The following is a 17745-nucleotide window of genomic DNA, read 5'->3' on the forward strand; positions in this document are numbered from 1 at the left end:
TGGAGACGCAATCGTTCTTCCTACAGCTAACGGAGCGAGTTTGAATTGAGTAAAACTGTGGCCTTCCAAGTGGTGGAGTGGTCCTTTAGGGGAACTGCCTCACAAGTTTAATGTACTGCATCAGTTGTGCAAAGTTGACCACTATCAGTGGTCACGTGAAAATTCCCACACCTGCAGACGAGGTCCTGGGCGTCCACGCAGCATTGACGCCCACCAGGATCCTCATATTGTAATGGCAGCAGTAGCAGATCGTACAGCCACCACAGTACAGATAAGAGGGCTTGTAAGCTCAGATGTGTCAACAAGGATTGTTGCGATCCATTTATTAGCAGTGAAACTATGGGCACACACACCTCTAGCCCATCTTCCACTCACGCCGCAGCACTGAGGTGCACGGCTCGGCTGGTGCCGTCAGAGGATCACTTGAAAGACGGAAGGCGCGCCGTGTTCTCCAGCGATGAAAGCAGATTCTGCCTGCACGCAAGTGATGGTATTTTGTGCGTACGATTTACACATGATGAGCACTGTGTCGTAGAATGCATTCGTGCAAGACACACTGGCTCCATCCCAGGCATTATGCCCTGTGGTACGATAACCTACATCTCTCGTGCATCTTTGGTGTTGATCGAGGGGATGCTAACCAGCGCTCGGTACGCACATAATCGGTTCTTTTGCCGTTCTTGCAACAGGAAGGTGATGTGTTGTCTAACATGATAATGTTCGCCCACACATTGCCCATGAAACTCAACGTCCTCTGTAAGATGTGCAGCAACTGTCCTGGCCAGCACGATCTCCGGCCTTGTTGCCGATCTACATCTACATTTACACATATACTCCGCTAGCCACCAAGCGGTGTGTGGCGGGGGTCTCAATTCGCGCCAAAGTCATATTCCTCCTCCCCCTCCTCTCGCTGTTCCACTCGCGAATCTCGCGATGGAAAAACGACTGTCTGAACGCCTTAGTACGAGCTCTAATTTCCCTTATCTTTGAATGGTGCGCGATTTGAAAGTTTGTGGTAATAATATATGCTCTACATCCTCGGCGAAGATCGGATTTCGGAATTTAGTGAACAGACCCTTCCTTTTAGCGAGTTGTCTATCTGCAAGTGTGTCCCACTTCAAACTCTCTATGAGATCTGTACCGCTCTCGCAATGGCTAAATGTACCTGTCACGAATCTTGCCGCTCTTCTTTGGACCCTCTCAATCTCTTGAATCAGACCCAAGTGGTAAGGGTCTCATATACAGACGAACAATACTCTAAGATTGGACGAACTAACGTATTTGCAAGCAGATTCCTTTCTTGAAGGATTGCATCGCTTCAGGATTCTACCAATAAACCGCAATCAAGACTTCGCCTTGCCCGTTACTTGTGTATTCTGATCATTCCATTTGAGATCATTTCGAATAGTCACACCCAGATACTTTACGGATGTTACCGCTTCCAAAGACTGGGCATTTATTTTGTACTCGTACATTAATGGGAATTTCTGCCTTGTTATACGCAGTAGGTTACACTTACTAATGTTGAGAGATAACTGTCAGTCATTACACCACACATTTATTTTCTGCAAATCTTCATTGATTTGTTCACAACTTTCGTGTGATACTACTTTCCTGTAGACTACAGCATCATCGGCAAACAATCCAATGCCGCTGTCATACCATCGACCAGATCGTTTGTGTAAATAGTAAAAAGCAGCGGATCAGTTACGCTGCCCTGGGGCACACCTGAAGTTACGCTTGTTTCTGTTGAAGTCATTCCTTTCAGGACGGTATACTACTCTCTGTCGGTTAAAAAACTTTCTATACAACCGCATATGTCATCTGATAGAACTTAAGCCTGTCTTGTGACAGCCAGAGCGAGAGCACCAGCAGCAGCGAGTACTGTTTGTATAAAGCGTTTATTTTGCATTTTGTTTACGACCTTCCACTAAGGAAGGGATTCTATTTGTGTTTATCTGCTCTGCATAGTAACTAACAGTTCTTGATAAAACTTTACGTAGTTTTCGTGTTAGATTTCTTAGTGTTTTCTTGATCGTTTAGAACAGAAAGCGCCCTAAAACCGTCTTTTGTTTGTTTCGCGGCCGTTAGCCACTAGTCACTTGGTGAATCAGCAGTTGTCTTGTGACAGCCAGAGCGAGAACACCAGCAGCAGCGAGTACTGTTTGTATAAAGCGTTTATTTTGCATTTTGTTTACGACCTTCCACTAAGGAAGGGATTCTATTTGTGTTTATCTGCTCTGCATAGTAACTAACAGTTCTTGATAAAACTTTACGTAGTTTTCGTGTTAGATTTCTTAGTGTTTTCTTGATCGTTTAGAACAGAAAGCGCCCTAAAACCGTCTTTTGTTTGTTTCGCGGCCGTTAGCCACTAGTCACTTGAATCAGCAGTTGTCTTGTGACAGCCAGAGCGAGAACACCAGCAGCAGCGAGTACTGTTTGTATAAAGCGTTTTTGTACTTATTTGCTGCGCTTAGCTTTTAAACAGTTTTTCTGGGAAAACCTAGCGTAGTTTTCGCGTCTCGTATTTCAGTGAGTGTTTCTTTGATTATCAGAGTAGCTCATCAGAAGATTATCTTGGGAATTTGTCACCGTATAGAGTAGGGTAAACATAGTCATGTGTGGGGACTGTGGTTGTTGTGAGCGGACGCAAGGAGAATTGGCCACTCTTCGGGGGCAGGTGGAGGCTTTGTCTGTTAGGCTCATCGAGCTCGAGGCGCAGGCGTCGGCTCGTAGTGGCGTTGGGGCAACTGTGGTGAGACCTATGCCTACTTCGGTGGCCTTGGAATCACATGGAACCCCTGATGTCGCTGCGTCTTCCGGCAGTGAGCATCTTACCGGTCAGCCATCACTCCAGGGTGAATGGCGGACAGTGGTGGGCTCGCGCGTGCCTGGCCGAAAGGCGAAGGTGGGATCTGGCCGCGTGGCAGCTGCCTTACCCCTTTCCAACAGGTACGGGGTGCTTCCTAGTGGTGATGACATCGTTTCCGAGCCACCACAGGATGCCTCGCCTGTTGGGCCAGTGGCCGATTCTCCGGCAAGGTCCCGACAGTCACAGAGGGCGGGCCTATTAGTTATAGGGAGCTCCAACGTTAGGCGGGTTATGGAGCCCCTCAGGAAAATAGCGGGTAGGTCGGGGAAGAATGCCAGTGTGCACTCGGTGTGCTTGCCGGGGAGTCTCGTCCGTAATGTGGAGGAGGCCTTTCCGGCAGCTATTGAACGCACTGGGTGTGACCGGCTGCAGATAGTAGCACATGTCGGAACGAATGACGCCTGCCGCTTGGGTTCTGAGGCCATCCTTGGTTCCTTCCGGCGGCTGGCTGATTTGGTGAAGACAACCAGCATCGCACGCGGAGTGCAAGCTGAGCTTAATATCTGCAGCATAGTGCCCAGAGTCGATCGCGGTCCTCTGGTTTGGAGCCGTGTGGAGGGTCTAAACCAGAGGCTCAGACGACTCTGCGACTATAATGGTTGCAAATTCATCGACCTCCGTTATTGGGTGGAGAACTGTAGGGCCCCCCTAGACAGGTCAGGCGTGCACTACACACCGGAAGCAGCTACTAGGGTAGCAGAGTACGTGTGGCGTGCACACGGGGTTTTTTTAGGTTAGAGGGATCCCCCCTTGGGCGAAACGATAAAATACCTGACGGCTTACCAGAGAGGACATTATCATCGTTGATAAAGAACGTCCGTCCTCAGAGACCAAAAACAGGAAAAGTTAACGTAATATTGGTAAACTGCAGGAGTATCCAGGGCAAGGTTCCTGAATTAGTATCTCTTATTGAAGGAAATAGTGCGCATATAGTATTAGGAACGGAAAGTTGGTTAAAACCGGAAGTGAACAGTAACGAAATCCTAGACACAGAATGGAATATATACCGCAAGGATAGGATAAACGCCAATGGTGGAGGAGTATTTATAGCAGTAAAGAATTCAATAATATCCAGTGAAGTTATTAGCGAATGCGAATGTGAAATAATCTGGGTTAAGTTAAGTATCAAAGGTGGGTCAGATATGATAGTCGGATGCTTCTATAGACCACCTGCATCAGCAACCGTAGTAGTTGAGCGCCTCAGAGAGAACCTGCAGAACGTCGTGAAGAAGTTTCGTGATCATACTATTGTAATAGGGGGAGACTTCAATCTACCAGGTATAGAATGGGATAGTCACACAATCAGAACTGGAGCCAGGGACAGAGACTCTTGTGACATTATCCTAACTGCCTTGTCCGAGAATTACTTCGAGCAGATAGTTAGAGAACCAACTCGTGAAGCTAACGTTTTAGACCTCATAGCAACAAATAGACCGGAACTTTTCGACTCCGTGAATGTAGAAGAGGGTATCAGTGATCATAAGTCAGTGGTTGCATCAATGACTACAAGTGTAATAAGAAATGCCAAGAAAGGAAGGAAAATATATTTGCTTAACAAGAGTGATAGGGCACAAATCGCAGAATATCTGAGTGACCACCATCAAACGTTCATTTCTGAGGAAGAGGATGTGGAACAAAAATGGAAAAAATTCAGAAACATCGTCCAGTACGCCTTAGATAAGTTCGTACCGACTAAGGTCCAAAGCGAGGGGAAAGATCCACCGTGGTATAACAATCATGTACGAAAGGTACTACGGAAACAAAGAAAGCTTCATCATAGGTTTAAGAGTAGTCGAATCATAGCTGATAAGGAAAAGCTGAACGAAGCGAAAAAGAGCGTAAAGAGAGCAATGAGAGAAGCATTCAACGAATTCGAACATAAAACATTGGCAAACAATCTAAACAAGAACCCTAAAAAGTTTTGGTCATATGTAAAATCGGTAAGCGGATCTAAATCCCCTATTCAGTCACTCGTTGACCACGATGGCACCGAAACAGAGGACGACCGAAGAAAGGCAGAAATACTGAATTCAGTGTTCCGAAACTGTTTCACTGCGGAAAATCGTAACACGGTCCCTGACTTCAGCCGTCGCACGGACGCCAAAATGGAAAATATTGAAATAAACGATATCGGAATTGAAAAACAACTGCTATCACTTAGTAGCGGAAAAGCATCCGGACCAGACGAGATACCCTTAAGATTCTACAGTGATTATGCTAAAGAACTTGCCCCCTTTCTATCAGCAATTTATCGTAGATCGCTGGAAGAACGTAAAGTACCTAGCGACTGGAAGAAAGCGCAGGTCGTTCCCATTTTCAAGAAGGGTCATAAATCAGATGCGAATAATTATAGGCCTATTTCGCTTACGTCAATCTGTTGTAGAATAATGGAACATGTTTTGTGTTCTCGTATTATGACGTTCTTAGATAATACAAATCTCCTTCATCATAACCAACATGGATTCCGCAAACAGAGATCATGTGAAACTCAGCTCGCCCTATTTGCCCAAGAAATTCACAGTGCCGTAGACACTGGCGAGCAGATTGATGCCGTATTCCTGGACTTCAGGAAGGCATTTGATACGGTTCCGCACTTACGTTTAGTGAAAAAAATACGAGCTTACGGAATATCGGACCAGGTTTGTGATTGGATTCAGGATTTCCTAGAAGAAAGAACACAACATGTCATTCTTAACGGTTCAAAATCTGCAGATATAGAGGTAATTTCGGGAGTACCGCAGGGAAGCGTGATAGGACCTTTATTGTTTACAATATACATAAATGACTTAGTTGACAACATCGGTAGCTCCGTGAGGCTATTTGCAGATGACACGGTTGTCTACAAGAAAGTAGCAACATCAGAAGACTCGTACGTACTCCAGGAGGACCTGCAGAGGATTAATGCATGGTGCGACAGCTGGCAGCTTTCCCTAAACGTAGATAAATGTAATATAATGCGCATACATAGGGGCAGAAATCCATTCCAGTACGATTATGCCATAGGTGGTAAATCATTGGAAGCGGTAACGACCGTAAAATACTTAGGAGTTACTATCTGGAGCGATCTGAAGTGGAATGATCACATAAAACAAATAGTGGGAAAAGCAGGCGCCAGGTTGAGATTCATAGGAAGAATTCTAAGAAAATGTGACTCATCGACGAAAGAAGTAGCTTACAAAACGCTTGTTCGTCCGATTCTTGAGTATTGCTCATCAGTATGGGACCCTTACCAGGTTGGATTAATAGAAGAGATAGACATGATCCAGCGAAAAGCAGCGCGATTCGTCATGGGGACATTTAGTCAGCGCGAGAGCGTTACGGAGATGCTGAACAAGCTCCAGTGGCGGACACTTCAAGAAAGGCGTTACGCAATACGGAGAGGTTTATTATCGAAATTACGAGAGAGCACATTCCGGGAAGAGATGGGCAACATATTACTACCGCCCACATATATCTCGCGTAATGATCACAACGAAAAGATCCGAGAAATTAGAGCAAATACGGAGACTTACAAGCAGTCGTTCTTCCCACGCACAATTCGTGAATGGAACAGGGAAGGGGGGATCAGATAGTGGTACAATAAGTACCCTCCGCCACACACCGTAAGGTGGCTCGCGGAGTATAGATGTAGATGTAGATGTTTTTGGAGCATGCGACAGTGCGGAACTGAGTCGAACGCCTTTCGAAAGTCTAGAAATATGGCATCAGCCTGGGAACCGGTATCTAGAGCCTGTTGTATATCACGCACAAAGAGGGCCAGCTGTGTCTCGCATGACCGCTGTTTCCTAAAACCGTGCTGCTTTCTGCATATGAGCTCCTCAGGGTCTAGAAAGGTCATTATGTCTGAACACAAAATATGATCCATGATTCTACAAGAAATCGATGTCAGTGAAATTGGCCGGTAATTATGTGCATCCGATTTTCTCCCCTTTTTATAGATTGGTCTGACCTGGGCCTTCTTCCAGTCCCGTGGAACTTTCCGCTGTTCCAATGATCTCTAATAGATGATGGATGAGAATGGAGCTGTAAGTGTAGCATAGTCAATTTTACGGGGATACTGCCTGGGACAGATGCCTTCCTGGTGTCTTAGGATCTGAACTGTTTTACAATCCCAGAAGCACTAAACACTATGTCAGTCATCCTTGCGTTTGTTCGACAAATGAAAGGGGAAATGGTGCTACCGTAAACGAGTTTTTGAAAGATGGGTTTAGAATTTTGGCCTTCTGTTTATCGTCATCCGTTACATTACCCATCTTGTCAGCAAGAGAAGGTATTGAATTATTTGTAGCGTTCATAGATTTTATGTACGACCAAAATTTTTAGGGGTTATATTTACAATCTGCAGATAAAATATTGCTTTTAAATTAAAAAAAACCTCTCATTGACCTTTTGACAGCTGCTTTCATTTCGCAAAATTTCTGTTTGTCAGCGGGGCAGTGACTACGTTTAATACGACTGTGCAAAATTCTCTGCTTTCTCAGCAGCTTCCTAATATGATTGTTGTACCAAGGAGGATCCTTTCAAAAATGGTTTAAATGGCTCTGAGCACTATGGGACGTAACTTCTGACGTCATCAGTCCCCTAGAACTTAGAACTACTTAAACCTAAAGAACCTAAGGACATCACACACATCCATGCCCGAGGCAGGATTCGAACCTGCGACCGTAGTGGTCGCGCGGTTCCAGACTGTAGCGCCTAGAACCGCTCGGCCACTCCGGCCGGCGTGGATCCTTTCCCTCCCCTACATTTTTGCTAGGCACATACATCTCTAGCACGTGGTGGACAGTACCTTTAAATTCCGACCAAAGATGCTCAATATCTTTCTGTAATACACTGACGGAAAAAAATTAGCACAACCTTGTAGAGGTTTCCATTTGACTTAAGATATATTGTCGCAACAGTGCAAGTGGAGTAGACGAAATGATTACATTTACAGATGTACACCAGCAATCGAGCACGTGTGGGATATGACGGGACGAGAAGTAACTCGTGCGACTCGTTAGCCAACAGAACTACGTTGAACAGGTCAAGCAGGCGTGGAATGACGTATCCCAGGACAGTATTCGCCATCTGTATGAGCAACTGGATACCAGAGTTAGCGACTGCATTACCGTCCTTACCGTCCTTAGAGGCTCCACCGCTTGCTAATATGCGTGTTCAGCATGGGTTGATACGTGGCACCTCAGAACCACTTCTGCTGTTGATCTGTAAGTGTAATAATTTCGTTTACTCCACTTGCACTGTTGGAACAAAAAATATTGAGTGAAATGGAAACCTCTACAAGGAAGTATTTATTTTTTTCCGTCAGTGTATTACATCATCGTTACCTAAGAAAATAACGCTTTTAATATGACAAGTAGTATTAAAATGATTTTAGTGCCTGCAGTGGCGGTATGAGTAAATTATACTGACTGTGAACTAACAAAGTTAATACTGGCATTACTTACACTACTGAAGCTGTGGCCACTAATATCGATAATAATACTAATACTTATAACAATAATAATAATAATAATAATAATAATGACAATAATTGTAGCATTAATAGCAATAATGATAGTGGCAGATAAAAGAAGTATTTATAGGTCTACGAAATACTTGTTTTCTGATAAAGCGAAAAAGGAAATTTAAAGTGACTACATAGACTAAGATACTAGGAAACGAGATCAGGTTGGAAAGAGAGACGTACAATTGCAACACGTGCAAACTGGGACAATGGTAATCTTATCGTTCCTTTGAGAGCTTTGTTATCGCCTGTCTTCTAAAGCTGGAGATTTTATTTAGTTCTTTATTATGGTGTGGGAAGTTGTTCCAGAGTCGCATTCCCGCTACAGAGAAGGCTTTCGAGAAGATGGCTGATCGATGGCTTGGGGCAGAGAGGATTTTGCTCTAATGAGAACGGCTGTTGTTAAGACAAGAGCGTTTATGTCGAGAAGAGTTATGAGGGACAATGTTCATGGATAAGATAGTAGAGAAGACAGAGGATGTGGAAATCTCTGCGCTTGTCTGCATGCCATTCAGTAGGGAACACATTGAAGGTGTAGGCAGCTGATCGATGGGACGCCCACGCAGCAGGGTTGGGTCGAAGCGTGCCCCACTTATGGCGACACAAAGCACTTCTGCTTATGCTACTGTTTCCGCCTTGCTACGGGTGACTTGCTTTTCCCTGCTTCTTGCTGCTTGTCCAACCAGGGTTATGAACACTGTGTATAGAGTTAACGTTACGTCGTGATGGCCACTCTCATGCTACAAACTACGAACATTATGCTGGGATCACAGCGTGCTCGTGCACCTTGGCCGTAATATCGCGTCTGCAATGCTTTCAAGTCTACAGATGTATTTTCTGTCACATGCAGACTCAAATTCCGTTTTCAGTCAGATAGTTTGTGTTTCACACTTGCAGAAATGTATTGGTTTTTCAGTTGTTCATTTGGGAGGTTAGCGTACGAATTTCGTTACAGTCTCACTGATTCAACATTGCTCAAAGTATTCTAGAGTATATGAAGTTTTCTCTTCTTCTTATTTTCGTATATCATGGTGACATCATACACTATGTGATGAAAAGTATCCGGACACCTGACTGAAAATGACTTACAAGTTCGTACGGCCCTACATCGGTAATGCTGGAATTCAATATGGTGTTGCCCCACCTTCGCCTTGATGACAGCTTCCACTCTCGCACGCATGCGTTCAATCAGGTTCTGGAAGGTTTCTTGGCGAATGGCAACCCGTTCTTCGCTGAGTGCTACACTGAGGGGAGGTATCGACGTCGGTCTGTGAGGTCTGGCACGAAGTCGGCGTTCTAAAACATCCCAAACGTGTTATATAGAATTCAGGTCAGGACACTGTGCAGGCCAGTCCATTACAGGCCTTGCATTATGAACAGGTGCTCGATCGTATTGAAAGATGCAATCGCCGTCCCCGAATTGATGTTCAACAGGGGAAAGGCCTGTGATGTGATAGTACCACACGAATTAACAAGCGGTGCAAACCACCTCCATGAAAAACACGACCACAACATAACACCACCGCCTCCGAATTTCACTATTGGCACTACACACTCTGGCAGAAGACGTTCACCGGGCATTCGCCATACTCACATCCTACCATCCGAACGCCACATTGTCAACCGTGATTCGTCATTCCACACAACGTTTTTCCACTGTTAAATCGTCCAATGTTTACGCTCCTTACACCAAGCGAGGAGTCATTTGGCATTTACCGGCATGATGTGAGGCTTATGACCAACCGCTCGACCATAAAATCCAAGTTTTCTCACCTCCCGCCTAACTGTCATAGTACTTGCAGTGCATCCTGATGCGGTTTAGAATTCCTGTGTGATAGTCTGGATAGATGTCTGTCTATTGCACATTACGACCCTTTTCAACTGTCGGAGGTCTCTGTCAGTCAACAGACGAGGTCGGCCTGTACGCTTTTGTGCTGTACGTGCCCCTACACATTTATATGTTCTCACATATTCATACTTGAGACTGTACTTCATTGAGCATGAACTTTATAACGAATTCTGATTTCAGTGATATTACTAGTCAAATTGGAAACGACTACCTTCAGCAGACATTACAGCATTCTTTGCAAGATAAGCTAGCTTCGCTGAGACTTGGAAACATCGAGATCCTACAGATGATAGAAAAATCCTTCCACAGGCCTGATGAGATGCGTTCTGATTCCAGACTGAGCAGTGTAATTTTTCCTCCCATCTATGTAATTATGTAGTTATGTAGTTCTCAATTCGTTCGATCAATCAATCATTCATAATAGGAAACACAGTCATAACTCAGTCACTCAAAATGATTCAGAAATTTTACTTGTTAGAATGAAATCAGGCGATGATTCTTCTTTTCTGCTGGCTCGTGCTTTGCGGCAGTCTGCTACTCTGTACAAATAAAATGCCTCGTATTTTGGGAGCGTTGTATAATCAGTCGGGAAACCTCAGATCAAGTGGATGTTTGGCTTTGATGAAGTTTAACCTTCCGAAGAAGTAATGGAGCTCTTGGATTATTAAATGCAGGTTCGTATCCAGTCTTTCGGAAGTTCCCTTCTGATTAATATCATTAATTCTCAAATGTCATATATATATATATATATATATATATATATATATATATATATATATATATATACCTTTTTATCGTACAATTTCGTATCAGTTATCTTTTGTCACAAATCTCAATATTCAGATTACAATTCATCAAACAATGCTCAGGCTAATCGGCACGAAGACAATCTCGGAAGTTTTTTTTCTAACAACCACCGGAGAGAGTACTACAAAGAATAATTATGCGCTCATGGCATAGCTATTGTATGAAACTACTTTGCGCATGGATTCTGCGAGTATAAAGACAGAAAATTAGTAAACGCCATTCAAGGGTAGAATTGTATCAGAATAATTCATCGAATATAAAGAGATATTACAATTGCCTCTCGCAGCGAGCAAAGTTAATGATAATACACTTTGCGAGCTAACGGAAAAAAAATTGTTGGGTTGTTTATTCAAAAGAGGAATATTTTGAATTCATAGAATTTTACTATAGAGAGTATGGGTAGCATGTTAAGACAGTAAGTTACGAGAATACCTAAGCTGTAGCTTTTACATGTACCGGGGTATACCCGCATCCCGAGTACATAACCAGGGAAAATGTAGATTGGCGTAATTACGAAAAAGGTCTATCCATTTGGGAACTGGCCTTCACAGGGAAACCCTGGAAAACCCGGAAGAATAGACCCCAGCTCAGGTATTAAAGAAGATAGGAAATCCTAAAGCCAGTAATTTAGAAACATATAGAATCTCCATAGATTAGATCGAAGGAAAAGTGCCTCATGGCCAAAAAAGTTTTACAATATTGCTCAAAAAAATTTTCAAAATTGTTCTTTCGACGATGTAGCCGGCGATCTCGTTGTGAAGTCGATGGAACAGGAACACTGGGTACGGACAGCGGGTAGGCGACGTACAGCGTTTGGTGGAGGCGGTACGGAGAACAGTCGATGGCTTATGGTACAGGACAGAAGCTGGTAATGTGCCGTAGAAACAGCAAGATGATCTCACGAACAGATGGTCAGGGACGTGAACATGGAACAGGTTTAAAGGGGAATAAGAAAAGGTTCTGACTGAATAAATCCCTGGAAGAGAGTGGAAGGCAACGAAGTCCATATGTCATCGTTGAACTCACTATCGGAGTGAATTATTATATTCTTCCATCTGTACTAGACTGGAACATCCATCAGTCCTGACAATCGCGAATTTTTTTGCAGTTCTCAATACCGATGTTGTTTTGCATTACAAATGCTGATTGTCCTAAACCTTGCCAAATAGACTGTGGGCATTTAAATTTTGTTGTAGCTCATATCGAATGTATTCCTCAAAAAAAAAATTTTATCTAATCTTCGTTTTGTTATAGTGCAGGTGGAAGTAGAGCATTGAATCTGTCCGAGGTTTGCTTTCAATTACGAAATGATGGATAAAATTTAAGTTTACACCTGATGATAAATTTTAAACATAGGCATATGGCACTGACTCCACAAAAGGAATAGTTTCTAGAAAAAATTCTCACAAAAATTTCCATTATTCTTATAATTAATTGATTTATAGATCCACCTGCAAATAAATATCATTAATGATGACTTATGTTCATTTAACAAATCAGCCACTCCCAGAATCTTCTTCATTCTCTCATGAACATTTATGGAAATATATTTCAACAATTATGTCCATAATATAAAACACACAAACTGCTATTCTTAAAATGATAATTAAAATTCTTAAATTAATTCTCCTGGTAAAGAAAGCATAATGAAATATCTATAAATTATATTAATTTTTTTGGCGCAACCAGAGAGTTTCTTCAATTGTTTGCAGCAGTGACATTATCGACTGTTGCTTCATTTCACAGTTCATTTGTTTTCTTGCGCGAACAGCGCACATTATACACACAGCGTATCTACCTACACATCCCGCACTGTTCAAGTTTCACACGCAATTCTCACATAAGTGCCGTGTCTTGAGGAAATGTAGACGCACTTTCATTGTATATCACTATGGCTTCTGCTCATAGTCCACACTTACAAACACTGGTAATTAACAAATTCTTCTACCTATCTTAAAATTTTGTGCTAAACTATCACAGGAGTAATCTCACTGTCTCTTAACCTATCACAAGAGTAATCTCACCGTCTCTTAACCTATCACAGGATTAATCTCACTGTCTCTTACCCTCTAAACAACATAAACATCTTGATATTTATAAACACATTCGACTCATAGTCCAATTCCACTCTAAATTCTTCTCCATATTTGGTATCACAGATCTACGAACCTTCAAAAAATTTCTTAATACCATTATGCTGGAACAATCCCTTTATTCTTTTCGATTCTGGATATGCCAACAAGTATGATCCAGGATTTGGTATATTCACAGTAACATATGGTCCGATATAAATAATATTCCATTTCTTTATGTTCTTCATCGGTTTCAAGGAATGGATGTGTCGCCTCAGTAAAGCCTTTTCTCCGAGATGAAACGTCTGAATCAGGTGAATCCGTTTATCATATGTCAATTTCCGTTGTATTGCCTTTTTAGTTACATTGACAAGTGCGAGTCGAATCTTTTCCTCCAATTTTAAATTCTGGTCTTCATACTTTTTCAGATGGTTTATACAGAAGTTCTTTTCAACCTGACTAAACATAAACAGCAAAAATCCTTTCCAAAATATGCAAATGCTCTTCCCATATTTTCGTGGCTATTAATAAGTCGTCAACAAACACAGTTATACGACTACGCAGTTCTGGTCTAAGAACATAATCCAACGCTGAAATAAATATTCCGGCACTAATATTAAGTCCGAACGGGACAACTCTAAATTGGTAACTTCTCCCGGCATAGATAAATGCAGTATATTTCCTAGATTCTTCATCCATTTGGACCTGCCAGTACGAACTTCTCAAGTCAACACTAGTTAAGTACGAAACATCCTGGAAATTTTGAATTAATTCATCTATATTTTCCGGATGAGTTCTTACAGGTACTATTGTTTTATTAATTTCTCTCGCATCCAGGACTAATCTTACGTTGCCTCCGGGTTTTGGAACGACTAAGAGCGGAGAACAATATGGACTAGTTGATGGCTCAATCAAGTACTATTCTAACATTCTATTTATCTCCCTTTGAACAGATTGTTTTAAACGCCAGGGGATCGTATAGCGCGTGTAACGGTAATTATGATGTGGCTTCACTTGTAGGTGACAAATATACCCTTTAATAATTCCTGGTTTCTCATCAGAAATCTCTTCATATGCCTCTAACAAATAATGAAGCTGCTGCCTTTGTTCTCCGGTAAGCTGATTTGATTCACTAGCTTTTTTCATTGTTGTTTGGTTAAAGTCCTCCTGTTGTATCAAATCCTTTGAAAGCTCCTTCCAACGACCGTTTGTAGTGTCAATTAAATGAATTATGGCACCGCGACAATATTTCTCATGCGCCGTCTCCTTTCTATTTAAATCCAGTGCTATCTTTTCTGCATTTAATCTAAATTTAACTATTCCTTCCAAAAAATCAATCTGACAATCGTACTCCTGCATACTCCCAATACCAAGAATACAGTCCACTAATAACTTCTCCACTGCAAGGAACGTGCATTTTATTGCTACATTTCCAATTTTCATCTCTAACTGTGTTTGTATTTTGACATTGGGAGAGCGTGCTCCAATAGCTCCGATGATTTTGCCGTTCTGTACCGGCAAAATTGGTACCTTCTCCTTACTAATAATTCTCCTAAAAAGAGAGCCTGAGATGACATTGGCAGAAGCAGCGGTGTCTAATATCACATTCGTTGGAACTTCCTCTATTTCAACAAATACTTCCGATATCGGAACACTCGATCTGTCATTCTGACACGTTATCAAATCCTTTGTTAACTCTTCAGTCAACAGCTCACCATCATTATATCTTAACAATTGTAATTTTACTGTTTCGCCCCTAACAGATCCCCTGACCGCTCCTCCGGGGCACGATGCGGTCATGTTTAGTATGACTGATTGTTGGTCCGATGGGTATTTGTCTCTTCAGGTACTTCAGTGATTATCGGTTGTTGTGGTGAATTCCGTCTATATTGTCTCGCTTGATTCTTGTAGTTATTGTTGTTGTTCTGCTGGTGTTGGCAGAACTGTCTTGTGTTGCCATACATTGGATTATATCGATTAAAATTCCTATTGTTCCTAAAATAGCCCCTCGCTGCACCATTACTAAAGCTTCCATTATGGTAATAATTATTGTTTGCATTTTGTCCATTTCTCAGTCTCCTCGGAAAGTGTAGTTGGTTATGATTATTGTTACTGCTATCATTACTGCCATTCCCATTCGAGTTGCAGCTCGGATTCGCTTCTATTGCTCTTCTTTGATATGACATTTCTCTTGACCTTTTATTGTCCTCCTCAATTATAGCAATATGATCAAGTGTAGTCATAAATGAGTCTATATCCTTATCATTTATGTATAACAGCTGATTCCTTATACTGGTGGATAGTCTGGACTTGAGTATCCTAAGTATATCCGGCAAAGGAATCGGTACATCCCAATACAAAGATTTATTAATGTATTTCTCAAAACATCTCTTTAGAGATCCTCTAGAAAATGAGAAAGGCTCAGGATATAATACTTCCTGCCTATGTCTTTCTTGTATTCCAGCGGACCAATATTTTGCTAGAAAAGCCTGCTCAAATTCTTTATAACATTTACAAGATGTTTGTTCGGATGCCCACAATGCTCCTGATACATGTATATATCCAGATACGAAACTAATATTTTGCCATTCTGTCCAACATCGTGGAAATAGACCTCTGAAAATTCGAATAAAGACTACAGGATGACCATTCTTTTTGTCAGGGTTAAAGACTTGAAATTGTCTCTGTTTAATTATCTTTTCCTCAACGGTACTACGATTCCAAAAATCATCCTGTTCGCACTTTTCCCTGTGGTTATCCGTTATATCGAATCTAACTTGTGACGTTCAAGTGCTGTCTACATCGGATCTTGACGTGGATGGAATGTCACGCGCAAATTGAGAATTTTGTTTCCTACTTCTCGGTGTTTCTAAATCCTCCAACGAAAGATTTAGTGATCTTTCGATATTTTCTTTCCAACGCGAGAATTCTTCGCCAAGTTGTTCACGAACTTCCTTTAACCCTTTGTTGAAAAACTTCTCCTCGGAACTCTCTGAAATTGACTGTAAAGCTACTCTCACAGTTTCTTCTATCGTTTCCGAAGGAAAATTTTGCCGCTTTAATGTCATTTCTGAAAACTTTCCCGCAAAGTACATTAACTTTATGTTCCACTGTCGTATGTTTTTCCTTCACTTCGTCAAATTGCTTCTTTAGATTATCTTGGGATTCTATAATTTCTGGTATCATAGCTACAGATCGCTGTATGTCCTCTTGAGCTTTCATTACTTGAGGAAACAGTTCTACTTGTTTTTGTATCGTGTCAAATTTGACGGTTACATATTGGGTCAGTTCCGTTTTTAATTTACTATTGTTTTCTTGGCATTGTTGGCGGACCTGCTCAATTTGAGCAATAAGATTCTGTTCGGTCCTTTCTGCCTGTTCTTTTATTTCCTGTGTCTGGATATTTAATCTCTGATCTAATTCGGTAAAAGTTTCTCTTAATTGATTTTGTAATTCTGTTCGATTTTCGGCTAGTTGATTTTGGAGTTCATTTTGTATAGCTGATAAGTTTCGTTTTACTTCAGATTGTATAACGGATAAGTCTCGTTTTACCTCCGCTTGGCCTTCGGCTAATAGAGACAACTGTTGCATAAAAGCAACTAATGTGTCAACAACAGTCTGATCAGCTGTTGTATGAATGTTTTCTGAACCAGCGGGATTATTTATATTGCTACCGCTAGCCACAACAGTCTCAGAATAGCTATCCGTGGCCTCTACTGAAGGCTGTTGCACGTCTCGTTGCTGATTCAATGACATTTTAAACTTCGCTCTAGTCAATACCATTAAATAACTGTCAATATTAGGTTCTAGTCACTAAATACAGTTTCAAATTTACTGTCGTAGACACACTTAACTTTCAAATTACTTCACAGATGGTATAAAGTTCAATGTCCAGATACGAAAATCATACAATATACAGTTCTACAATCTAACTACTATCGGGAAAAAAGTTCTTTCTAAATTGATTTCAAACTATTTTCACTACAGGATAAAAAAAATTAGATTTCTCTGGCAATGTTCTGTAGTCTCGGTGTTGTCCAATAGTTGAAATCGTTTCTTGGTATCAGCAATCTTTTACTATGGGCACCGTATCTCACTTCAGATTAGTTACCTCTCTTTCTCTTTGGTTTCCATGAAACACAAAATACATATATAACAATCCAAGACAGTCCTGCCTCACTGGCGCCACTGTAATTTTTCCTCCTATCTATGTAGTTATGTAGTTCTCAATTCGTTCGAACAATCAATCATTCATAATAGGAAACACAGTCATAACTCAGTCACTCAAAATGATTCAGAAATTTTACTTGTTAGAATGAAATCAGGCGATGATTTTTCTTTTCTGCTGTCTTGTGCTTTGCGGCAGTCTGCTACTCTGTACAAATAAAATGTCTCGTATTTTGGGAGCGTTGCATAATCAGTCGGGAAACCTCAGATCAAGCGGATATTTGGATTTGATGAAGTTTAACCTTCCGAAGAAATAATGGAGCTCTTGGATTATTAAATGCAGGTTCGTATCCACTCTTTCGGAAGTTGCTTCTGATTAACCACTACGCAATATATCGATGAATATCATTAATTCTCAAATGTCAAATACACACCTTTTGTATGAAGGAGCATTTTATATATATATATATAT

Source organism: Schistocerca americana, chromosome 1 (assembly GCF_021461395.2).
Source record: "Schistocerca americana isolate TAMUIC-IGC-003095 chromosome 1, iqSchAmer2.1, whole genome shotgun sequence".
Taxonomy (NCBI): domain Eukaryota; kingdom Metazoa; phylum Arthropoda; class Insecta; order Orthoptera; family Acrididae; genus Schistocerca; species Schistocerca americana.